Source organism: Barbus barbus, assembly GCF_936440315.1.
Source record: "Barbus barbus genome assembly, chromosome: 2".
Taxonomy (NCBI): domain Eukaryota; kingdom Metazoa; phylum Chordata; class Actinopteri; order Cypriniformes; family Cyprinidae; genus Barbus; species Barbus barbus.
The window spans coordinates 28,184,122-28,211,305 of NC_136730.1; the positions used below are offsets into that span (position 1 = coordinate 28,184,122).

The window sequence follows — 27,184 nt, forward strand, 5'->3', positions numbered from 1 at the left end:
TCTTGAAATATTTACACTGGACGTGTGTGGTCTTGGTCTAATAGTATAAACAAACCCTGTGGGTTACTCTCTGAGTAGTGTATTACCCACAACAGATTTTTCAGTGTCACAAAAATAACTAGTCCAGGGTTACTGATGCAGTAATGCAACATGAGCGGCACAGAAATCTCAGCTTTACTGCAGGAAATATCAGTATCTCTGTTTTTAATTTTACACAAACATGACAAAACACAGTTTAAGTGACTTGACTATGTGTGTATGGGTAGTTGACATGTCCTGGAGTGTGGTCTAAAGGTATTTAAAACTGTAAATTCTTAATTATTTTACAGAGTCGTCATTACCTCATAATAACTGAGAATCTATATGGAATTTATTTTCTTTAAAAATGAATTTGTCACACTGAAGGACCATTTAAAATGAACTAGCGGCAGCAAAACAATAAATAAAAAAATTGTGAAAAGGATTTAAAATCTAAATATAAACTTAAATGATTTAAAATATAAACTTTCCCTTAAGCATTCACATAATTTATATTGATTTTAATCTAAGCCTGTTTTGTCTTTTGTCAAGGACTTCAATATATTTATAAAAAGTACACAAGTGCAGTACTGTGTGTGTGTGTGTGTGTTTGTATATATAATTATGTGTAAATATATTGAAGTCCTTGACAAAAGACATCCCTGAGCTATTATATATATATATATATATATATATATATATATATATATATATATATATATATATATATATATATATATATATATATATATATATATATATATATATATATATATATAATTTTTTTAACTAAACCTGTTTTGTGAATAAACAAGCTCGTGGAGGTCTTTTGTCAAAGACTTTAATATATTAATAAAATGTACACATACAGTACATTGTGTGTGTGTGTGTGTAATAGCATATATCAATAGTATATACGGTAATACTTGTATGTAAATAGTAGTCTATGAAATTTTGTTAAATGATGATAAATTAAAAGAATGACTATATAAACAAATAAAGAAACATTTAACCAGAATTGACTGCACTTTATTAACTACAAACATCATCTTTCAGCATGACAAGGACTACAAAAAAAAAAAGAAATCTGAAAGGATGCCTTGAGTCCTCCCTCCTCCCCAAGTGCACCTGTTGCTCGCGGGCAGCCAGGAGTCACGTGACTCGAGCCGTCAGGATCTTTCGACCTTTTGATTCCTGTTACAAGTTGATATTTGCGGAGACAAAATGATCAATCTCGAATGCTGCCCTTCCAAACACAGCAGACAACGTGACACTTTTACCTTATTTTCTTGCTTTTGCCCCAAAATCCATAAAATGGAGAGCAGCCAAACCGAACGCATCCACATTTGTTTGTTAGCGTAAAAGCCAGGGAGAAGTAAACAAAACACAGACGAGCGATTGACTTTAACAAGAATACAGCTGTCCCACTTTATCCGCAACAAATGCCTTCAACTTCATTTAACCCACTTAAAAATAAACGATAAATAGAGAGCGCGATAAACACACTATGCAGCAGCTCTCTGCCCTATATTGTTAGGAAAGTGCATGTTGAAGTCCATATGGCAACTTCCTTTTGACCTGCTTTCCCGTCCTCGTCGTGTATTGTCAGGCCTGTCACCGATAAAGAATCACTTGACTTGCTATAACAAGTTCAAAAGAAACAGAGAATCCATGAAGAATTGAGTAAAGGAACACCCCTACTGCTCTCCCTATCATTCCCATAGAGATAGCGATATTATTGATGGGATGGTTATGCTAATTTCTTTAGAGGCGCAACTTTTATTTTGGAATTTGTTCAAAAAGGAATTTCATACACATCAGACTGGAAAATGCGGGCTGAATTCCTGAGCGTTTAAGGGGCAGCATGGGAATCTGATTTTCATAGTGAATAATGAATGTGCTATCTTTTAAAACGTGTGTTTTGTCTGGAAAGAAAATAAAGAGAAGGCGAGCATTTGCCTCGGGATTTAATAACGATTAATGCTCCTTTGAACACACTAAATATCACAAACACACAACTGTGTAGTGAAGCAGAAAGAGAAAGAGGAAAACCTTCCACTTTGCAGCTTGTCACAGGATAACACAGTTCTCTGAATCACGTTTTGTCCTGCCTGTGTAAATCATTAGATGTCACCAGCTCCTGATGCAGAAATCATTCATAATCTGTTTTATTGATTTGATTTTTCGAATTAGAAAAGTCCTGCTTTAAAAGAACTGCGTGATGGCAATAAACATAAATGCAGACAATAATATGAATAATTTCTTAAAGAGTGCGCCTATAATTATAACGCATGCTAGGATTATTTTATTTTATTTATTTTTTATTTTTATATTTTTTGGGCACAATATATAACCTATGTGCACCGTGGGAAAATGGACCTATAAAGTTAAGTACGTAAGTTGTTTCGTTATTTTAACCACCTGCCTTTTTCCCCCTCTTCCTCCTTATGATTTTTCTGGATATATATCAGAATCAATATAATCAATCTAATAAACGATCGATAATCAATCAGTCTCGCGTCCGTGTCCTTGTCTTCAGAGTCACACGCACTCGCATTCCCATTGGATACTCTTATATTGTTATTATTATTATTACCAAAGCGCTCCCATAATTACAACATAATCATTATATAATCCCACAACAAAGAGTGTATTGAATCAGTAGCTTTTGTCAGCTGCTGGGACACTGAATGTACAATTGCGTTACTCCTCGTGTAGAAAAGCGATATCGGCCTGAGCGCTGAAGTTCAGCCCCAAAAAAGTTTCATGTCCTCACCGAAGTACCTTTTCAGAGAACCTTCTCCCACCTCTCTGAGCGCGTGTCTCGACCGCTGTCTGGACCCTTTTCCTCTTTCTGTGATGAAGAGGGAGGTTGTTGGTTAGGCTACGCGCCCCGCCGAGTGGCAATTTCATCTCATATTTACAAACTGATAAGCTTTCTCGTGCATTTGTTTTAAATATGCGCTCCTGTGTGACGCGTTAGCATATAAGAGTGAGAAAAAAGCGCTTCCCGTCTTGGCCGGTCTCTGTTTGTGTGCATGCATGTGTGTGTGTGTGTGTGTGTGTGATTGTGTGCAACATAACCGGCTTATTTACATTAAATACGCCACAAGGTTACAGTGCAGATGAGCGTCATTTTATCACTCATTACTTCTCTCTTATACTGACTGATGCGCGCGCTCTCCGCTCATCTCACTGGACTTTTTCTCGAGGATACAAGACTTCAGATACTTTCCTCAAAAGGTAAGCAGATTTATTTCGCAGTTGTAGCTATTTGTAGTGTTTTTCCACGGTGTTCTTTTAACGGCGACAGGCATCAAAGCCAATTACGCCTCGTCTGAATAACGGGGCTGACAATGTGAGTGAGGATAGACAGATTTTAATAAGTGTTTACAGGGAAGTCAAGGTCAATAAGATGATCCGATGGAGTGAATATCGCCTTTGAGTCTCTCCGCGTGGGGAAAATAGACGATTCGAGATGATATTCCGTGCACCGGGGCTGTTTTATCAAGGGTTCAAGCATTTAGTCCCATCAAATGCCGCAAGACTCTCTCCGCTCTCTGTGAATGGACGACAATGGAGTGTCTTTTTAACGGTACAATGCGTTTCACCGTCCAGATAGGGGGAGTCCGAACAGACAGATGAGGGGAAATGTCTTGTGATGCTGGCCGATCGCTATCAATGAACGCATTTATATCGAGAATAAACTCAAAGGCGCTTTTTCATCACTCGGGATGCGCGAGGAACAGTTGGGAAACGGATTCGCTGGAGGACGATCATAACAGGTCCGAAGCACGCGCGCGCGTGTGTAAATATACTTTAACCCCCTCAGCAGTATAAGAAAATGATCAGCTCAATTATGTGGACATGCTTCATTATACAATGAAGACAATCTTTCGCAACGCGTCTTGACGTCCGGATGAATTTAAAGGTAAGAAGGGGCTAGATCAGTAGTGGGCTCGCGGATGGATTTCGCTCGATTCGCTTTCTAAAAGTCAGTTTGTGCTAATGATGTGTGTGTGTTATTATATTTCACTATTTGTTTGAAATAGACGCAGTATTAATTGTCTAAATCGTTGTCGCGTGAGATAATAAAAACGGGTTCATAATCGAAAGCGTTTACTGGAAGCCATTGCACGCGCTTTGATGAACTTACTCTAAAGAAAGAAGGAAAAAAACAGACGCCGTTATATTTTAAATTTAGCTCTTGCAAGGCCAACTTTATTAATTAAGTGCAAAGACACATCGCGCGTTATTACTGTAAGGTGGACAGAAGCTTTCCAGGGATGCGCACCAGATTCGCTCGTGTTGGCCAAGCAGAGCTATGGAGCTGGAAGAAAGTTTCCTCAAATCTCTGCTCAAACTTTCTCACTTCAGCCCCAAGGGCTTTGCGTTTAGGATTTCAGCTGAAGTGAACACAGATCGGTTGGAGAATTAGGATCAAAGTTACCCGGTGCATGCCATGTGTCAAAACTTGTGAGATGGAAGAGCCGGTGAGACCTGCCATTTTGTGCTGTGATCGACCTCTTATGAACAGAAGCCTTATGATGGCATTCAACAACTGAGGGCTAAATGTCATATCAGACTTAAAAACCTTTTTATCTGCGGAAAAAAACACGCACATCTCCCCTGGAAATGGAGATTTGAACGACTGTTGCGAGCATTGTCGCTTGGGGAAATGATGTTTTATGGAAGAAAAAAAAAAGAACAAGAAAGTTGTAAGAATTGGAGATTGGGATAGGAATGCGTGCGGGAATAATTGAGGAAAAGATAAAATGTTGTATGTTGGCGTGATTGTGAGCTGCGTTTCGACACTCAGTAAAATCATTCCGCGGCATTGCTTTACGCATATTTTAACAAATTATAACACTGTCAGGGTCAGAATTATAATATGACACATTGCAACATGCATCTATTGCGCGCACTTCAGGTGCTGCATTCTTTATGAAAGGTCTTTATAAATCTAGAAAAATTGATTTGCTGTCTCATGCATTCAGATCCAGGTGCAGATTTCTCCTGTCACTTTATATGAGATGACCCAAAACTTTTACTTAAGGAAAAGAATATTAAACACACACACTCTCACACATACATACGCATTCAGCTACTTTTAGTTTGTTTGCATCTTTCAATGTTGAAATGAGATAACTGTTTTTTCCTCAGGTTCATTGTTCATAGAAAAGGACAAATAGCAGGCAGCACAGATGTACTGTCATTGTTTAACGGATATTATGTCTGTAATATTGTCTGGGCGTAGACATTTTTGTCAGCTCTTTTCATTTTTCTGATTTGAAATGACATTGTAATGTAGTCAAGTCACACATTCTTTTCAGAATCCCACACAATTCATTTGAAAGGCCAGCATTAACATGACCACAAATATAGCCTTGTAAGCTCCTTTATAAATTAAAATAAATAAATCAATAAACAGTATGTTGGATTATTGTGGACAGTGAGAAAGGGAGAGAAAATAGTCATGCATTACAATTGAGAGACCATCTGAATTGAGGTGATCATATTGATGTGAAATGTTTGATTTATTTAACAGCAAGCTTTAATTGTATTTAATTATGAACTAATCTAAAATTGTATAGACTACAGTATTGATTTGTAATCATTTTTTAATGCTAAATAATGCGTGCTATTTTTATGCAAAATAATGTTGTTTTTTTACAATATTTTACTAATGAGCAAAATAATAAAAATAGCTACAGTCGTAGAGGTGTTGATGTTGTTGCAAGTATTCCTTATTGCAGAATAGTTTTTTTTTTTTAAATAATTAATTTTTTAGTTTTTTGGTCTTCACAAACACATTAGCAGCTGAAAATGTATATCGTGCTCACATGGAATTTATCGTCTATCAGACAAAATGTTTTTTTTGGGGAGGAAAAATATCAAACTCGTTTAAATGCAGTGAGAGAGAGGGTGTTATGAAGACTCTTGTGAATACACTCTGCCAGTGCAACTGATAGCAGTTCGATGGGGCTAAACAGACTAAGCCAATCCTGTCAAAATGTCTCCTCCCTGGTGTGTACGCTCTCATTTACATATGCGTCTTGCACTCATTCGGCAGGGAAAGTGTGTGTTGTGTGGCAGAACTTGGCAGCGTTCGAGAGCGTTAGCGTGTCCCTAGGTCTGCATGCTCGCCGCTGCTGTCACCAGTAACCCCGGTGTGTGGAGGTGCACCTCCCCAGCCTTTGCCACGGCCGAGGGCAGGGCAGTGCCAGCGGGCAGGAGAGACGAGCCTTCTCTCTTTCTCTCTCTCTCTCTCTCTGTCTCCAGGCCTGTCAGTCTCCAGCTTAGCCGGCTGGATCTGTGCTTGAGACTTGATCAAACATCCATTCCACACTTAAATGCCTCCCCGCTCCTTTTAATTGGAGGAAATTGTCTTCCAGATGCCCGGGCCCTAGCCAGGCAACTCAGGGGGGACAGTATGGCAGGCAAGGCCGTGGCGTTTAGGTATTAATTGATATGTGCTGTGCAGACACCGACCCCGCGCCTCCACCCCGTCGTCGCCCTCATTCCCTTCCTCTCCAGCTCTGAAGTCTCAGGCCTTTCCCCCTCGTGATGGAAGAATCCCTAAACACCAGGCGTGTCATGTTTATTTGTTGGGGGCGTTCACATGATGCTCTTGAATTAACAAATAACATTAGTGACCTTGATGAGGAAGGTTATGTTAACTCCTCAGAAATGAATCTATCTTTGTTTAATGATATTTTTAAATATTTTACAATTACGCTTATTTTATTTTATTGGTGTTGATGGTTCTATAAAGTCAAAGCTTTTAACGTCCATGGAACCTTTCCATTGCACAAAATGTGCTTTATTGTGGAAAAAAGTTTTTTTATAATTTTTAAATATTCTGGAAACTAAGAAAAGTGTTTTTTTTAACTACTCACTGATATACTTTAGGGAACACAAAATTGGTCCTTCTGTGGCACGAATGTCCAACGTTGGCCTGTGATGACTATTGATTTGGCCCACAATGCCATATCACAAGAGGAGGGATAAAAATGCCATTGAAACATATATTTATTTCTATTTTTATTTTATTTTTTATTTTTTTGTTTAATTTTTGCATTGAAATGTAAAAACAACATAAGTGAAACTAATTAAAAATAATTCAAATTTTATTAAAATAAATATTTGTATTCAATTATTTTTTTTTTTTTCAATGATTAGATTTTAATATAACATTTAAATTGAATGTTTACTATTCAATCAAGTTTGATTTTTGTCCCCTCGTCTTAAAAAGTTTGGCATTGGTGTGAAACCCCCCTTTATTTTTTAAGAGTGTAGACTTTTTCCCCCACATTGTTGTGAATGGTATTATCTCCAAACATCCACATTTTGGGTGTAAAGTTATGGGTGTGGTCATGGACCGATCGCTATAGAATCCAACCTCCTCTGAAAGTACATTTAGAAAAAGAGTGCCTCACATTACTCCTATGCCTGTCCTCTCCAATTGATTAAGCGCATAATTCCCTGTCATTCAATATCCGCCTGTGTACAGCCGAAGACACAGTTCAGCATGTCACTTTACGTAATAAAAATGGGAATGTTCGGTTACTGACAGATGTCAACTTTTGTATTTAACAAATAATTATAGTGGAATAAGGACATTTCGTTATGCACATGTCACTTATAAATGAGTGATGATTTCTAAGGCTTTTCGTAGTCGTTCGAAACAGACAGAGAGCGATAGAGAGGGAGAGGGGGTAGAGGAGTGGAAGTTTTTGAGCGGGCTAATCACAGACGTCAGTCAGTGTGTGATCTAAGAATAAAGAGTGCCCTGACAGATGAGGTGGTGACGGATGATCTTGTCTCCACTGCCTCATGCCAGGGTGCCACCAGAAGGAGCGTCAGTCTGTCTACGGAGCGAGGGAGAGAGAGAGAGAGGGTCCTTGCTCTACTCCACCCAGAGGCACTTTCCATGAGGAAAATATATAGATAGACTAATGGCGCTTTGAGGAATATTGAGCACTGGAAGGGAAGCATACGCTACAGTTAAAGTTAGCCCATGCGCAGATGACAGAACTGAACAGATGTGTGCAGATGTTTTGTATCCTGCTAAGTTTTTTCCCCCTTTCTCATAATTCTCTCCTGTGGGAGAGGGAATGGGTGGATGAAAATCAGCCCTCCAACACCACACACATGCTCACACTCTCTCAGAAAGGCTGTGGGACATGTGGTCATTATGGAGAGTGTTGAATCGGGCAGGTTTACACAGCCTTGGGAGACATGGTCAGCCTTCAGCTATGGCCTTACTCGATTTCCAGAAATGGGACACCTATCTGACCACACCCCAATTTTCTTTTTTTTATGCCTAGCATCTTATTTTTAATAATTGAGGTTACTGCTGAGTTAACTTTTTTTTATTATTAAAAAACTAGCAAACAACTAATTCCTATGTACTATAAGGCACCGTCTGACATGACAGTTTGGTTTTGAGTCTGTGAGAAGCACAAAATTATAGCCATGTCATCTCAGCAAACAGGGGCTTTGCGCAAACAAGCGACTTCCTGTCAATCACTGGCCGTAAGCACATGCTATTATGTTGTTTTGCATTCTAATCCGAGCTCTTAAAATAGTGGTAAATATTTGCAGTGCTGCACAGTCACCAAAAATAGTGGCAGATACCTCTAATGGCTGGGTGGTCTGCTGTTGAAGCGGAGGGGATCTCTGTTACAAGATGTCTCCAGATAATTGGGGGAGTTTAACAACGCCTACCCTTGAACTGTTTCCAGGTCATGACCCCAACGGGTGCACAACCCACCTCTGAGTGTGAGGGACTGCAGCCCCCTGGAGGGCGGCTGGTTAAAATGGACGCCACTGAGAAGTAAAGAGGGACCCTGCACCTTTAATTATGATCAAGAGGTTTTCTCCAAAGGACGGAGGCGTAGCAGTTATGTTGCCTCGTAATTCTGCCTCAGATGCAGTATATTGTGTTGAACTATTACGGTACACTATTATACTGCATATTCAACTGGCTCTTCAGGACCTGATTTGCATAATTGGATCTTTAATGAAACTTGCCTTGTGGAACAAAAAAGGAAAAAAATTGAGAAGAGAGATGAAAAAATACATTATAGTATTCTAGGCAAACCACAGCGAGTATTTGTGGTGGGAAGTTGCACTTGTCTAATATATATATATAAATAATAAAATGAAAGAGAACATGGGGAAAAAAAGAGCCCGTTTAAGGGAGCGCATGAGCAGTGAAGTGACCTACGTTATGTACTCGCCGTCACTTACCAGTACGCACACGCACATATATCACTGGCGGGGCTACAAATAGGATGAGAAGTACCTCTGAAGCTATACATACTCAGCCAGGTCTCAGGGGTTATTACTACAATAGCTGGATTTCTTTAGCCTGAGGGATTTTAGCTTCTCTGTCGGCACTCATTCCCCCCACTTGTTACTCAGGGAAGATGGGTCCTTTGTAGGGGAGCCCAAGCTGCTTGCATGTCGGAATTCCTTTGCTGCAAATATTTTGACAATTTCCAGTCAGATCTGAATTTCTCTCTTGCCTCCTCCACTAGAGGTGCCGTATCAAAAGAGCAATGTTTTATTTTATTTATTTTACATCTCTGTAGCTGTGTGTGCCGCAACGCTTTTACACAAGTATATTTATGTGTTTCCAGACACTTTATAATCCATAACATCTGTTTCTTGCTTATTTGCGATTTAGGATTGTTTTTATTGGTTAATTTAAATGCATGTGTCTTTTCTTCCTGTTCTTGAGCAGTTGAAGGTTAAAATTCTGATAGTGACCCTTTCGAACAGACGTGACAGTCATGGTTAATGAATTGTTATTTGTCCTATCTTTGAAGGACCTATAATTTAAAAAGTGTAGGAAAGAGAAACCGAGAGCAAAGGAAAAAGAGAGCGGAGTGGGGGAAAAAAAGGAAAAGAGGCAAGCTATTTAGCTGCACTGTAGCAGGAGTGGTTTGTATCCAGGGGGGAAGAGTGTTGTTAATCAGGGAGAGAGGTTAAAAACGGATATTAGCTAAACGATGATGATTTATCATTGGAGGAGGGGGCCGAAAAACACAGAGGTGACTCCACTCCAGAGGCCTGGGAGTGGATCATATGGCTGCTTGGTTCACAGGTGGCTATTAGCGCAATGTTGGAGAGGGGCGGCAAAAAGAGACAGAAAAAGAGGGAGGGAGGGTGCAGAAAAAAAAAGTAGTGCCACAGCTAGCGGCGAGCTGCCATTTACCCTGTATGTGCAAATAACTCTTTCACTCACTCTCTCTTTTTCCTTCTCCCTCTCTCCCTCTTTTTTTTTTTGTCTCTCCATGCTCTGCGCTTGGGAACTTTCAGCTGACAGTGTGTCCTGGTCCTTGGTATCTCACAGGTAGGCTCATGTTATTTTTACTCCCCCCTAATTTCCCCTGAATACGACCCTTTTATGTTTTACACACCACACACACACACACACACACACACACACACATGCAATGTGTATGCACACATGCTCACGCACACACTTACACAGTCACACTAACACACGGTCAGAGTGCTTGTGCTGTTGATTCTCCCGGTAATGATGTCATTGCGATAGTGGAGGAGAGCAAATGTCTCCTGATTCCTCCATTTAACGGCTGGCTGAATTGGCTGATAATGATAGCATTGGCGTCTCCAGCCTTACAGACAGATCAGACCCTGTGAATTAGCAGCTCCTAACCAGAGAGAGAGAGAGAGATGGCATACGGAGGGGAAAGAGGGAAGCACTGGCACTAGGAAAGAGAGGAAGAGAGAGAGAGATGTTGAAAGAGAGAGAGGGTGATGTATTTAACATATCTGTGCTGTGCTCTTGAACAGGCTGTGAGAGATCTGTGTGTGGCAGTGCTGATAACTGCCGCTTGATATCAGTCAGGGACTTGACCGCCTGTTTGCAAAGCTCTTTAATGCCTCTGCACGTCTGTCCTTCTACTTTGAACTGAATCATGGTCACATCAGTGCCGTATCGTTCAATATCTGACCTTAATATTGGAATTTCTTTCACAAATAATATACTTTCAACCATTCCAATTCATAATTTTTATTTAATTAATTATTGATTTTATAAATACACTGAGCATATTTGACTTATTTTCTGCTTTAGTTGACATTTTACAGTTTTATATTTCTAAATATGAATGCATCTTTCACCCCAATGGCTCTTTGCAAATATTTAGTGACTTTAAACACCATGCAAACTAGAACTTTTAAAACACCATATTCCCCTCCTCCAAAAGCTTTTACTGTTTTACTGTTTTTCTGGCGATCTTAAAGTAAACAAATAGGTCTGAATGCTAATGAGCGTTCCAGGCTTTGAACACATGCCCCTCTGTGACTGTCAACCACCCCACACCCCTCTAGCCACACCAGCACTGCCACATCTTCAGACCCTCACTGTCATATGAGTATACAGACCTTCCTACATTTTTTCCCCCAGAACAAATATTAAGTATGTAAGTATTTGTATATCTGCTCATTTCTGTCCAAGGATAAGGCCAAGCCCAATTTCAGAGGATCACAACTTTTAGAATTTAGGAGAATATCACACATTTAATAGATGGCTAATTGGGTTTTATTATTATTATTAGTAGTAGTAGTAGTATTAGTAGTGCTGGGCAACGATTAATCACAATTAACCACATCCAAAATAAAAGTTTATGTGTACATAATATATGTGTGTGTACTGTGCATATTTATTTTGTATGTATTTATAAAGACACACACATACAGTATATATTTAGAAAACATTTAAAGGTATTTACATGTATATCTTTATATCCATATAATTTATATTATATAAAAATATATTTACTATATAAATGTAATATATTTTTATTAAGTGTATACATGCATGTGTGTCTTTTTATATACATATATATATATATATATATATATATATATACACATATATACACACACACACACACACATCATACATTTGCACAATACACACACGTATATTATGTACACATAAACATTTATTTTGGATGCGATTAATCACAATTTAATCGTTTGCCCAGCACTACCTATTATTTTTTATTTATTTATTTGGTCTTTTTTCATACAAAAAATTACCCAAATGGACCCCCACTCCCCTTTAATTTAAATGTTTGCATGTCATTGAAATTGAATATTATAAGATCATAAAAGCATCAATTGTGTGTTACTGTCGTGTTTGTGGTGGAGGGTATAGTGTCTTTTGTATAGGAATAATTGCATTGTTTAAATCCTGTAGACATATATGTAACGGTGTAAAACAGTGTAAAATATAATCAGCCACCTGGTTTCTTTTGTAGAGGGCTGTCAGTCCTGTGAGAAGCACTTTAAGTAACTCTTGCTGAAGGTGAGAGTTAAACAGTATTTACTTTGGGGAATTTGCCTTTATTTATCTGCATTAATACAGAGGTGAATTTTAAAGGGGCTCTCAGAGAGAATTCCCCCGATGCTCAGCTTACTTTTACACACCTTTTAAGTCTTGAGATGTTTCTCCCCTCCTGCTGACGCGTACCCATAACACATCTCCCACAATCTCCGCTGAGTTTCACAAATCAGCTTCTTTTCCCTCTCCCCCTTTCTTGTCTGTTATTGTTTTTGTTCTCTTGCCTGCTCCCTTTTTTCAGTCTTGATCACGAAGTGTTGTTGTCTGTCTCTTAAGTTGCCTGTTTCATCTCTTTTGTTATGGCGTCTGTGCCAATCGTTGTAATTGGGAGAAAGCTAAGTTAAGTGAGTGAAGGAGAGAGTGTGGGGTAACTTGCCTTGTTACTCTTCCCCACGTTTTTGTAAATAAGGCTGTCAGTATAGATCAGCCTGTGGTAATGTGGACGATCCAATCCACTCCAAACCCACATGACTGGAGGCTGGAAAAAAATGGAAGGCATGTTCAGAAAGGACAGCTTAGAGTTCAGTTGCACTTCTGGAAGTTTTTATGCATGACTTCTTTGCATCTGATCAACTGCCAGCATCCTTCTTAACTTCTCAAGGTCAAGCGAACGAGTACAAGAATTACCTTTTAACCTGTTTGTTGTAGGAAAATGCATTTTTGGAGTTAAAAAATTCAGAACATCAATGGAAGTGTACCTTCACAGCCTGTCTTTTGTGTCTGGGGAAACAAGATGGCATTTTGTTTTCTTCAAGCATCTGAAAGCGTTCTGTGTGTTTTCCATAAATGGTGTAAAATAAATTTCCGTGTGCTTTTTTAAATATAAACGGTATTTATAGTTTGGACTTTTATACATGAATGTGGGTTGGATTTCGTTAAGATGCTTAAGGGTGAATTAGTTTCATGACGCTAATCAGAACGTTATGGATATCGGCTGTTTCAGAGCGAGAGCGACTTTCATAACAAGTTGAGCTGGTGATGACGTGATCGGCGCAGAGGAAGGGGCCTGTGGTCTGGTGTTGATCATTAACACTTTTCCTGTATGTGTGGCCCCCTCATCAGGCGGCTAAAAGATCATCTCTGTTTAAATTTGCATGATGATGGTACTGTGACCAGTCATCGTTAGATCAACTAACTAGAGAGGCTTAAGGTTGGGCAGAGAAGATTCATGATCCCCCCTTCCCCCGGTCCTCTCTCTCCCTCTCTCCGTCGTGGGAGGTCTCCTTTAAAGTGCAAACCTCAGCCCCCCTCTTGTCCCACGTCTCCAGGAATGATGATCCGACGCGATCCTGTTTCGGTGCGCGCTGAACGTGGAAGCTATGGGAGATTTTCTCCTCGGTTTATATATTTTTCTTCCTCTCTCTCTCTCTCTCCCCTCAGTCTCTCTTAGCCCTCACTCAGCCCTGCTGATTGCCGTAGCCTCAGGGCTCTCGGGCGCACACTACATCCCTGTGATTATATTAATGGCCTCCCGCACTGGGTTTGGAGGCTGAGGACGGCCGGGGTAATGCGAAGCATCACCGAGGAACGGTTAAGGAGATGGACCTCTGACCGCAGGGGGTCCTGGGATCAAGGCCCAGGTGGGCCACGGCGTAGCTCCACGCTCCCTCTGGGCAGGCCACTTAACTCGCAACGCCTCAGTGAGCACCCTAACCACAGCCGTAGCAGAGCGCGCACGAGAGAAGGAGAGAAAGAGAAATGTGATGTGGGGTTTCTGTGTCTGCTGTGAAAAAGGGAAGTTATGAGTGAGACAGAACAAATCACACCCAGAGGCTTTTGGCTAAAACTCACAAAGCTGGCTAATAATTCTCCTCTGAGAAGTATTGATCTTTATTTGTTATTATGTGACTTCTAGGCACTCTCGCACATTTATTTGTCTTCATTAGACTTGAACAGCACCTGCAGCATTGTTACTCCAAAATGGAGTGTGTGTATTTGCGTTATTGCATACGAAAATGTTTGTTTGCTCCCGTGCTATGTGTCTGTGTGTTAGCGCCTTTATTTGGGAGGACTTTGTTATTTCTTTCCCTCTAATTTGGGATTTATTGTGAAATTGCTGTGCATGTACATGTGTGAAATGCCGGCGTGCACTAAATATATTGCCTGCTGATATGTGGAGCGGGATGTGTTTGTATCCCAGAGAAGGACTTGTGCGATGGGAGCCGTGGGGGTCCGTCTCCCCTCGACTGGACGTTTGATCAAGGCTCACGAGGGGTCTGCCCCGTCCCATGCTCCTCTGTTTCATCCCCTCGCCTTGGCCGCTGGATCCCCGCTTTTTCCACTTTTGTTGTCATGAGTAATCTCGGAAGTGATCTTAATTATGGAGGCCGGGTCGGGTTCTTTCTCTACCGTCCAAATGCACTTTTAATCAAACACTGTAGTCAGTTGGTGTTGAGCAAGGGGGAGGTACTGCACACCGCCAAGCCTAGGAAGAGAGAGGAATAGCTGGAGAGAAGACAGCATCGTGGGACGGTGTGGAGGAATAGAGCAGGTGTTCGAGAGGAGCTGAGAAGGTAAAGGTAAAAGATTGCACCTGGATTCTTGCTTTTGGATAGGGTGTTGCAAAAACTCACTATAGATTTGTTGATCACAGCCGGTAAATGATTAATATGTTGGCGGATATTTGGCCATTTTGAGATCATATCAGCTGATATGTGTGCCCGCTTGGCCGATTATCAGAAGCATTATTCATCAGAATCAGTTAAAATATAAAAATGTTATATGTAAAGACATGGATACTTTTCTTTAGCAAGGACACATTAAATTCGTCAAAAGACATGAACATTGTTTTCAAATGAATGCGTTTGAACTTTCCATTCATCAAAGAATCCAAAAACAAACAAACAAATCAACAAAAATATTAAGCAGCGCAACTTTTAAACATTGATAATAGTATTTTTTTTTCCTTGAGCAGGAAATTAGCATATTAGAATGATTTCTGAAAGATAATGTGACGCCCAAGAAAATTTTAAATATATATTTATATAATTAAGAAAAAAAACTATGATTTTAAAATATAATATTTCACTACAATATCATTTTTAAAATATATTTAAAATATTTATAAAATATTTAAAATATAATTTTCACAATATTTCATTACTGTTCTTCACTGTATTTTTGATTAAATAAATTGCAGCCTTGGTAAGCAAGAGAGACTTCTTTCAAAAATATAAAACATCTTACCAACCCTAACTTTTCATCATTAGTGTATCTATTTCCATAATATGTAAAACTACAATAAAACATCCATATTAGTTTATTAACTAGTTATTTGGTAGTTGCTGGGTAATTAGTTATAACTGTAATAATAAATCTGTTATATATATATAAAATTACATAATGTTTTTTCATGTAATATATATTTGATAGAGAGATGGATGTAGAGATGGATACATTTATATATGTTTTTAAAAATACTTTGTAATCACTGATATCTACATTTTATTCCTTACTCTGATCTCAAAACTTCTGGCCTAAGGAAAATAGATAAAAAAATTGGGAAGAAAGCAGGGAGAGGAGCAGGGGAGTGAGATGAATCAAGAAAGATGGATTCCATTACACATAAACATGCTTTAAGCACTGATAGGATGATCCATTGGGATTAGTGAGGAAATCCTGATGGACACTGAAAAGGTGACCAGTCGGAGAAAAGCGTTACTGCACGCTCCACTGCAGAAGCCACATGCATTCATACAGAAACGCAAGCAAACTGGGGTTATCCTAAAGGTCAAAGGGCAGCCTTCTTAGTGCAAACTCAAAGCTTAGCGTCGACCAGCTTTATAAATCAAGGATGAATAAGTGTGACTGCTTCAGTGGGCCATGTCTTGATTTTAGGTATGCTTTATCAATTATTTGTTTAGATTGTTTTTTCAGACTGTTTTTGTCTGATTCTCATTGTCTTGAGTTCCAGGTTTGTGTCTATGTACAATGTTGCTTTATATTTTTATTAAATTTTTAAGCAAAGTGCCTTATAAAAAGGCCCATAAGTGCCAATTAACTGGAAGGAAGTGAAGTGAAATCTTAAGAAAACAACTGAGAATTCACTTGTACTGTCTAGATCCTGCAGACGAATCCTTAAAGCCGAGAGTCGACAGTCACAGAACAAATGCAATTGTGTTCTAGTGCAAGTGTGTGTGTGTTTTCAACCAGTAACAAAAGCAAGTAAGTTCACACCGGGGCAGATTTGGATAAGAATCAGTAGTGATTTGCAGCAGGGGATCTAGATCTTCTCATTAGGTATGCATGGTGGCATTCCCACATCTTGTCTCTATATTATTAAAAGTAGTTTGCCCATAGGCTGCCTCTGTGCTGAAGGAAGTTGGACAGATGGCCATGTTTTTTTAATAGATCACAACCATATCTAAAGCACGGCAGAGGATGAGAGAAACGGATAGCACTACCTCTCTTTCACTGGCTGCTGGATTCATTCAGGGGGGCAAATGTTCCTCTAGCTATAGCCTTCATGAGTGTAGCGTTTCATTAAATAGACTCTAAAACTAATACAACATTCAGTGACTTCTCGCTGTGGATGACAAGTTAATTTGCTGTTTATGCCTGTGTATGTCACATTATATAGCAGTTACGAAGGTCTTCCGAATAGTGTGTGCTCTGTGAACTGTTTTTAATCTTACAAACCCTCCTTAGCCTTTTTGTGCCTGACTGAAAGTTACTCATAACAGGATGTTTAATGTATCGCTGAGAGAGAGGGAGAGAGAGAGGGAGAGAGAGAGAGAGCAAGAGAGAGAGATTATGTCTATGTGGTTGCACTATTTCTTGATGTATACGCCGTGTCAGGCAGCCATTGTCTCCTGGGTAAAGAATGATAGTTCAAATACCTACCATCTCTCCCTTGGTGCTCCAAATGCTCGCCTTTGAAGTTTTTATAATCCATCTGTCATCTTGGAGCGGGGAGGGCACATGTTCTGTACTGCTCAATTATACAATTTTCTTTTTTTGCCAGCCACATTGAGACAGAAAACGAATATGGACGGTGCAGAGAGAAATAGGGAGATAAAAACTGCATTTTGCATTCTTCAATTCCTCACCAGTTAAAGGGATAGTTCAACCCCAAAAAGGAAAATTATTTCATCATTTACTCACGCTCATGCTGTTCCAAATCTGTATGACTTTCTTGTGTGGAACATAAGTATATACACTACAGTTCAAAAGTTTGGGGTCAGTTAGATGGAAGAAATTAACACTTTTATTCAGCAAGGATGGATTCAATTGATCAAAATTGACAGTAAACTCATTTGTATTGTTTTAAAAAAATTCTATATAAAAATAAATGCATTTTTTTTTTTTACTTTATATTCATAAAAATCCTAAAATCCACAAAAATATTAGGCAACACAGATTTGAACATTAATAGTTATAAATCAGCATATTAAAAGGATTTCTGAAGGATCATGTGACACTGAAGACTGGAGTAATAGCTGCTGAAAATGTAGCTTTCCATCACACGAATAAATTATGTTTTAGTTTATGTTAAAATATATATGTTTTTACTGTATTATTGATTAGACAAATGCATTGTGGGTTAGCATAAGAGACTTCTTTCAGAAACACTCAATTCTTCTTGAACCCAAAGCATTAACAAACTGGTACACATGCACTCACTAGTTGTGGGTGTAAAGCCTGAAATGTGACCTAATGGTTAATCAATTTGACTGGATACTGGATACTGCTTATTGGCTGAATTTGAGCACCACTTGATCAATTAATCAAACTTTTTCATTCAATCGAAATAATAGAGAATAACATGCATGTGACTGGGATATCCCATGCAGTATGGAGCAGAGAGGCTGTTCGACACACATCCTAATGAAGTCTGTCGCAGTGCATGGTGGTAAAATCATTTTTAATTAGAGAATGCGGCACAGGCATGCAGAGGTAAAATGCTATTTGGAAGACTGATACATAAAACGATAGCTTGAGAGAGTCAACAAGAGGAACCGATTCAGTTTCTTAAAGAGCAGGAAGAAAGAAAACAACAGCAGTTAGAAATCAGATATCTGAAGCGTTTTACCTTTAATATTTTTCTCTTTACATCACCGTTAGATCTCTTTGAGTCTCGTGTTATCAGAAGTGAATAGCGAAACATGAAGAAGGAAAGAGAAAGATGAAAGATTGTGGTCGGTAACGATAAAAGGAAACCGTACATTCTTTTGTTGTCTTTGAATCATCAATATTTGGGGTATAATTGTTTTGTTGGCATGATATATCTTCATTTATGATGGAACAACACGTAGTCCTTTTTTCTGGCTAAATAAAAGCAGCACCCATCTGCCTCTAGACCGGCTCCAGCCTCCTGCTCATCGCAAAAATAATGCGCGTTCTAATGACTTCCACATATTTGGAAATCTCCCTTTTGAAATTGGTCTTGGCAGATTATTTGCAGGTACTTGAGTTGCATCTGTTTGCAATTTCGCAAATGTGGAAGACTTTAATATGGCACTCTTGCTTTGGAATGATAGGGGCTATTCTAATCCTGGGGTAGCACCGGCTGTCATCACAAAAAGACCTTCGCTTTTCTCTTTTCATTTCTCGGCGGAAGAAGAGAAGCGAAAGACTTGGAGTCCAGGTCAAGGTTAAAGTGGTAAGAAGAGCCCAGGTCCGAGTCTGAGTCGGTCCCACTGTTTTGGAAAGAGTGAGAGAGTTTTAAGAGAGGGGAGGAAGGACATTCAAGCCAGGCTGGAATCATTGTGACTTCAGTTCTTGTTAGTTCTACCATGTGGCAAGCAGCTGACCAGCCTAAGCCATTTGATTCTCTCGCTCACTCGCTCATACTTTTTTTTTCAAATATAAACTCTACTATCTGTTCCACTTTCCCAGCCTGTGCTGTGCCTGTGATTTCTCTCGCTCCGTTTTTGTCTCGCTCTCTTACCCAGCAGATTGCAATTGTATAGGTGGTTACAATTACATTCATTACAGATTTCATCAGCGGTGTTTATTTAGTCTGACGAAAAATGAAAAGGCAAACTTTTAACTCCTTTGTTTTGTTTTTCCCCCCTCCCGCTCTCTCCTGAATTTTTGGAGAGGTTTTGTTTTATTAGGAGTGAGGGGCAGGCGGTGCCAGACAGGGAATTATGTTGAAAGTGTATTCCTTGCAACTTTTCTCCCTGTTGGAAATGTTTATTTGAACAGTAAGCTCATGATTTGAATATTTGTAATCCATGCTTAAATTTACAGGCCAGATGAACTTTTTGGCACAGAATCGCAACCATAAGTAGGATTTTCTCAAAAGCTTTACAAAATTTTAAGCCATTTGCATGGCTTATCTAATTTAGAGGGAGGGGGACGCCTCTCCCTTCTATTATTTTCATACCTCTGAAAAATAACATTGTTCCACTCTTAATGTATATGCATACCTCTGCCGGCAGTCTATGGTGACCAACGTAGAAAGCACTTAGCGGGAGACAAAGGGAAAAAGGGAGCGAGGGAAAGACGAATACATAAATACATGTGCGAGGGGGGAGAGGGGAAATGTATGCGGTGGCCGGGACGCTGGAGTGCTTTTTCACTCTGTTCAATTCAAATGAGTTTACTAGGTATTGACTTCTAGTGCTGAGAGAGGCCACCCATCTCGTAGGCTGGGCGGTCTTCTCGGCGCTGCACGCTTTCTTAAATGATGCTAATCAGTCCAGCGGGGCCTGGCCTCTGTCCACCATCAGTTTTTCTGTAATTCAGATGTGGTGAGAACCTGAAATTAAACATGTCTGCGTGTGCGCAGTGAATGGAAGTGTTGAGATGTGTGTTTTAGTGTGTGCGTCAGGGTCAAGGAAAATCAAATTAGCAGACAGGGGAAACTGCTGAAGCTCTGGCGTTCTCTTGGTCATGTTGAGGGTGAATGTCAACAAGATTTAGCTGCTGCCCCATCTGCTGACTGGCTCTAACTCACAGGTTTTTTTCATGGGCATCGTACACAATTTGAGATTTCTTCTTGTTTACAGTCCTTCAGATGTGTTTATAAGTTGAATCGTTTATTTGTGGCTGACGTGTTGTGTCTATATGCGTGTGTGTATGTTGACAGCAGGGCGAACAGCTGACTCGACGGTGTATCCGTTGCCCTTGTTTCGGCTTGGCTCTCGGTGGTGTGAAAAAGCTCGCTCTTTGAGGGCATTATATAGATTAATGGTTTGGGCCAAGGGCTCCTGGGAGGCCTAGTGTGAAGCCTTGGACTCGACTGGGATGGAAAGGGGAGCGGAGAGACTGGAGCCCCGGCCTGCTGAAAGCAAACACAGGCTTCTGGTCTGGATCTGGAGGGATGGAGTCGGAGCATCATCTGCTCCAAGCTGCTCATTATATCAGCACGACCCTCCTCTCCTCGCCAACAGAGACACTAACGCGCACACACACTTAGTCACTTGTCAATAACACCGTCCACTCGTATATTTACACATTTGGTACCCAAATTCCGCCAACACGTAAGCGTCCTTGCACACACGTCACAGAAACACAGACATATGGATGCCAACCTCGTAGTAAAAAAATCTAACAGTAGTTGTGGCTCGCAATTGTCAGATGTAAAGCCACAATTATAAGAAATAAAGTCTCAGAATTTGTCATAAATGTGACTATTTTTTATAACTGTAACTATATTTCTCAAATATAACTATTTATTTATATGTCACAATTGTAACAACTGCTCATAATTGTGACTTCACATCTCACAAGTGCGACTTTATAACTTGCAATTTTGATTTTATTCACTGGATCTTGACTTTATATCTCACAGTTGTTACTTTATTTTTCATAACTGACTTTATATTTTGCAACTTTAATTATTTCTCATAATTGTGATTTGTATATCTAATAGTTTTATGGTCACACATTATTTTAAGGTCCAGTTCTCACTATTAACAAACCATTAACTACCACTTTTGCCTCAATAAACTACTAATTTGCTGCATATTAATAGTTAGTAAAGTAGTTGTTAAGTTTAGGTATTAGCTATAATTAGGGATGTAGAATATTGTCATGCAGAATATGTGCTTTATAAGCACTAACACTCAACCAATATGTTATTAATAGGCATGCTAATACGCAACTAATTAATAGCGATAATTGGTTCCTATACTAAAGTGTTAACATTTTTACTTGATTTCTCATTACTTTGACTTTTTATTTCTTATCTTAAAATTTTCACAATTACCTTTTTTATTTTTTTACTCTGGTGTAGAAACGGGCTTCTGTATTTTACGCAGCCTTTCATTTACCAAGCAGACACGTCTCTGTCTTCACCTGCTTGGAGAATAGGAGACTCTGCTAGTACTATCCAGGACAAATACCAGTCAAGAGTAGGTGTGAGTATTAAATATATGTTGTATTTATTATGTGTTTTGTATAATATAATGTATTTATTATTATCATCATCATTATCGTTATTATTTTCCTAGAGAAGGTCAAAGCTCTGTCTCCCATGTGTGAGAAATGAGAATCCTATTACACACACACATACACACGCTGCGGGTGAGGGCCAAAGCCTTTTTTTTTTCTCAAGGCCTGGTGGACAAACAACAAGCATGTGTTAATGAAAGGTGAAATAAAACTCCAGAGGACGTAAACAGCACATTAACTCACAACAGGTTCTTTGTTGTCTTGGCTGTGTTAAAGACTGATATTTCATAACTTTACTTGTCATAAGGAAAATAGCTTAGCTTTCGGTGTGTGTTTTTTTTTTTTTTGCAGATTTGAGCACATTCCAGATAAGATTATGTTTGCGAGCGTGCAAGTGCACATGCATAAAGCGGAGAGTGAGCGAGAGAAGAACTAAGAAAGTTGGTTTGTTGGAATCTGTGAAAGTTATCCATTCGCCATTTATTGTAAATATGTGCTCTGTTGTCGGACATCTAGATCTAGTTTATATGTCGCATATATGCATGTCTGACAGGAACGTGATTGTATGCGTGTGCCAGACGTGTGTATGTTTGCTTTTGTGTGTGTGTGTGTGTGTGTGTTGTTAAAGTGGGGAGCTTAAATAACCTACTTTTGTCTTGACAACAGCATCAGTTGTAGAGGTGCACATATGCAGAAAGCTATTTGGAAAGGCATCCTCTTGCCTGTCAGCTTTTATTATGCGGGAAGGTGTCATGTTTGTAACGAAGCTGAGTGCAGATGGCAGAGTGGAAGAAATGGATCACTAATTTTAACAATGATTAATGAACAGAGATGGAAAATGAATTACGCTCCACTATTGGAGGGAGGAATATTCTCTCTGAAAATGTTAACTTCGGCTGCCAGCCGGAGAGAGAGAGAGAGAGAGATGGTGATGAAGAGGGGGTGGGAGAGGGAGTCTGTTTTTTTCCTCATATCCTTTGTAAAGTCACCAATTCACTGGTTTCGCTATTACTTTTACCATTTTGCCGCTCTGACAGACAGTGTTGTTCCATGATCTGTCTGTTGAGTCCAAGGCCTGTAAAAATGGTCCTTTAACAGGTAAATATTGTGAATGGGTAACTGAGACCATCATTTCTTTTAATTCTCAAGAGTCTTCCGTTCATTTACTGCAGAGTGTGGCAGGTAGCACACATGCTCTGACATGTTTTGCAGGCGATCCAAGTTCAAATTTGGCTCCAAATTCCACTTTTCTCCCTTTCATTTCCTGTGGCTTTTATACTATCCAACGGAATGAAAATAAAAATAAAAATGATTCTAAAATTAAGAAAATGCTTGCTTCAAAGAGTTGTAAAATGTATAGATCTCAAGACGGCAGGTGAAAAGCTATGCTAATAATATGTTTAAGCTCTAAGCAGAGCAGTTTGAGGAATTTTTAGCATCCCACAATAAGTTTTAATAAAACAAAACTGTAGGATATCATTGTCAGTCATCAATCATCTGTGCATGATATTATGGAGAAACGTATTTCGGAGAATCTTCTAAAAAATTCATAGAAAAAACAAAAACAAAACAAAAAAACAATATAATAAGCATGCGAACAAAGCCTAGCTTCATGGTTTCATCTCAGATGGGCGTTTATTTATTTATTTATTTTTTAAGTTTAGACATAATAGATATATCTGTGGTGTTTTGAATTTAATTAAGCTCCTAATGGGAAATACCTTTAGGGAAAAAAAAGAAAAAGACACAACTACTACTACTTCTGGAAACAATATGTGTGTGTGTGTGTGTGCGCGTGTGCGTGTATGTGTGTGCTAAAGAGCGCTCAGGTTACCCAGCATATGCCGAGTACTCAGAAAACATATACAATGCCTTTGGTGAACAAGGTAGAGAAAAAGCTCCTGGGATCCAATTTAGAATGTGACTTAAGGCAAGCGTGCCTTTGAGTATGTGAATGTGTGTGTGAGACTGTGTATCTGTTTGTGTGTGTGTGTGTACACATGTGAACAAGTGTGTTCGTCTTGGCACTCTATTGAAATACTACAGGGTGATTAGAATTCCCCTTGCAGGCTCTGGGGGTGGCCCTTCTTTGAGCCCCACATCTGTGCCCCTGCCCTCTCTCTGCTTCCCTCTCTCTCTATCCCCCTCTCCTTCTCTCTCTGGGAGGCCTGTATTCTCAGGGTTCTGTGCTACTTTAAAGGGAGGTCAGGTTATGTAGTTCACAGAGTTTATGCCGTTCAGATTATTTATTTAGCGCTAAGCAGGAGTCTTTCAAAGCAGGATTGGGTAACGCTCGAGACTTTGTAAATTTATGTCAGATTTTTTTTTTTTTTGTCGTTCTGTACTGGCCTGCCTGTCTGTAATGGTTACAAAAATCAAAAAGGCCAAATAAATGGAGTCATTCCACAAAAGTGTGTTTAGCATGTGGGTGCTTTTATTGAATATGCATTCAATCATATGGGGTCTTATAGTGAGGAATCTGTGAAGCAGAATTTAAATTAGAAATAAGCGGATCCCTAATAATTTCAGGATTTGTGGGACATTTCAGTGTGGATGTTTAAGGTGCAGTATCTGTTACAGTGTGATGTAGGATTTGCAGAGATGCTAGTATTGAAGGATGGGGCAGTTAAAAGCTATGTTGAATTTGTAGCTTGTGTCTTATCGGAGAAAGGCACTGTTACTCATTTCATGGGAAAGGGGCGTTCTTAAAGTTGTTGCAGCTCACAACAGCCTTCAATTTTAAGGGTATGTGAGAAAGTAGAAATGGTTGTGAAGGTGTGACACATTGGCAGATATTTGGCTTTTTTCCCGATTGGCTGATAAAATTTGTTAAGGGGGGGAGGGGTGTTATAAATAAAACTATACATATTATAATACAATTATTATTTAAAAAAATGTAAAACATTTTTTTTTTTTTTTGCTGTTTTTGACACAATTATTATTTTTTATCAACTATTTTGACTTAATACAATTTTCTAATTAATTATTTTAAATAATTTTAGTAAACAGTTTATAAATATGATTTTTGTTGCGGCATTTACAATTTCTATCTTTTAATTAAATTGTGTGCTATCATGTAAACTAGCTTTATTTTGGACCGCTGTGTTCTCTAAAATATATATAACATTTCTTAAAGTTGCATTAAAAAAAGAAAAATACATATAAATAACTGTATATATTTTTATCAAACTTGATTTGTGATCACTCACAAGAAATTCTGACTGTTTGCTTTGGTTTGAGGAAAACCAAAAAAAGCATCAATGACACTGATGACAGAGACACAGATGCTGATGATGCGGATGAGGGAAGAAAGGAGGTTTTGTTCTCAGGAAAGTGGCACCTTGGACAGGAATCATATTTTACCCCATCATCAAAGTGGCCTCCTCCACTGCACCACATACAGAGCTCATGGTCTGTCTCAGGACGTGTCTTTATTGCACCTGAACCAGTGTGGAGCAACATTATAGGCTTCAGTTACACACAACTGATCCAGAGCATCCCAGGCTAAATGAAACCCAAACGCTCAACCTGCTTTAAAGGCAGTGCTGCAAAGAGTAGCGTTTTATTAGAAAAAGCAACCGATTATCAAAAGGGTTTTTTTCCTTTCGCTTTTTTCAGCTGCCACATTTTAGCTGCACAAATATGGCGTGACTTTCTGAAGTTGTAATTACAGGTAAATCAAACGCATGGTTGCTGAATCTCTTGCATGGGCTGAGATTGTTTACAGGCGCTTGTCTACCCCCTTGCATGAACCTGTCTGTGTTCTTCATGTGCCGCCTCCCTCGTACGCCCTGCTGCAGGTACGACTGCTTGGCACGGGGATTGATGGCGCCAAAAGAGGAGGATATTAAAGATGTCTGTCACGCTCCCCTTCTCAGCGAAACAAGTGGATGTGAACTTTTCAGCCGCGTGCTGTCACCTCGCCTAATCAGGACGTGAAATCTGTATCCTAGCATAGTCATTTAACTTTTACCACTTCCTCCCCCCTCCTGCTGGAGAGAAGACAGTAAAGACAAAAAGAAAGACAGCAAAGCATAAAGTGACAAAAAGAAGAAGAAAAAAAGCAGCAAAAAGAACAATCATGCTGGAAGTAATGATATTTTCCAAATAAACGCCCGCCTGTCAGAAGCAGGAGACATATTCACTTCCCCAATGTAGCTCAAGGAGACAATTAGCAAACAGAGGTGACACGGTAAACAGGTGCAGCCATTATTCCGGGAGCTGCTGGCGATATATCCCCATCTCCCAGACTGATGAGGGATCATGTGACAGGAGGGGTGAATTATCTGTCTGTATCAGGGCTCGACTGATTGGGTCTGCCTGCCGTTTTACTCCAACATCTTCTGTCCTCCGAAAAAAGAGAAGAGATGAAAAGGGATGATGGCTCCACAACAAGCTCACAGGGTGGGATGTAGCGCTCCTACACTTCTCAGTTGTGCATCTGTCTCGCTGCGCTGCTTCTCACATATTCTTTGTTTTCTGCTTTCTTCTTATCCCAGACTCCTCCTGTCCCAATGCTCGCAGCTTTCTTTTCTCAGTTTTCACTTTCCTGCAGTGAACGAAGCTTTCTCTTAATCCGTAATAGGTCATCGTCCTGCGTGCAAGGTCAGAGCGGTTTGTAGGAATTGATTGGTTGGTGCTAAAGTGCTAATCAATGAGAACCTTTTTCTAGAAGCTTGAAAATGCAAAACATTTTTATTAAAATATGGAGAGAAACGTCAGTAAAGGAAGGTAATGTGTAATGGTAGGCCGCGGAGAATAATGTTGACCAAAAATCAATAAGTCTAAATCACTTTTTCAGCCTTTTTTTGATGTAATGCTATTTTTTTGAAGGTGTGTTTGTTTTGCATCTTTTTTTTTAATATTATTTTGAAAACCACTTAAAAGCAAAACCCCGCCTCACAGCTGATTTCATTGGTCAACTCAATCACACAGCCAAAAGTTCAGGCTTCAGTTCAGACGCCAAATAATAAATAAATAAATAAATAAACGTTGTAAATAATAAGTCTTCCTACTTTAAAATATCGTTTCCCATTTTCAGTGAGTTATCATTTATTTGTAATTATTTGTGATATTTACTTGCAATTTCTGAATGAAAATTGTGTAACACTTTAGGAATAATGAACACATTCAATATTAACTACGACTTTTCCCTCAATAAATTCCTAATTTGTTGCTTATTAATAGTTAGTAAGGTGTTAAGTTTAGGTATTGGGTAGGATTAGGGATGTAGAATAAGGTCCTGTAGAATAAGGCATGAATATGTGCTTAATTACTACTAATAAATGGCTGGTATTCTAGTAATATGCATGCTAATAAGCAACTAGTCAAGAGACCCTAAAATAAAGTGTTACCGAAAATGGTTTCAAAGTAAATCCTACACCATTTTTTTTCAGTGTGGAGTTTTAGGTAAGGTTTAGAAGTTAGTGATCAATG

General features: G+C 39.2%; 1 protein-coding gene across 2 annotated transcripts in view; it reads left to right on the forward strand.

Moving 5' to 3' along the window:
- Window positions 1-3,030: 3,030 nt before the first annotated feature.
- LOC306877450 (zinc finger protein 536-like) overlaps window positions 3,031-27,184 on the forward strand; it is a 163,762-nt gene continuing 139,608 nt past the window's right edge. For both annotated transcript variants that reach the window (XM_079429219.1, XM_079429218.1), the window contains exons 1-2: window positions 3,031-3,261; window positions 10,348-10,381. The gene's annotated coding sequence lies outside the window, so the exon portion shown is untranslated. The remainder of the gene's footprint in view (window positions 3,262-10,347; window positions 10,382-27,184) is intronic.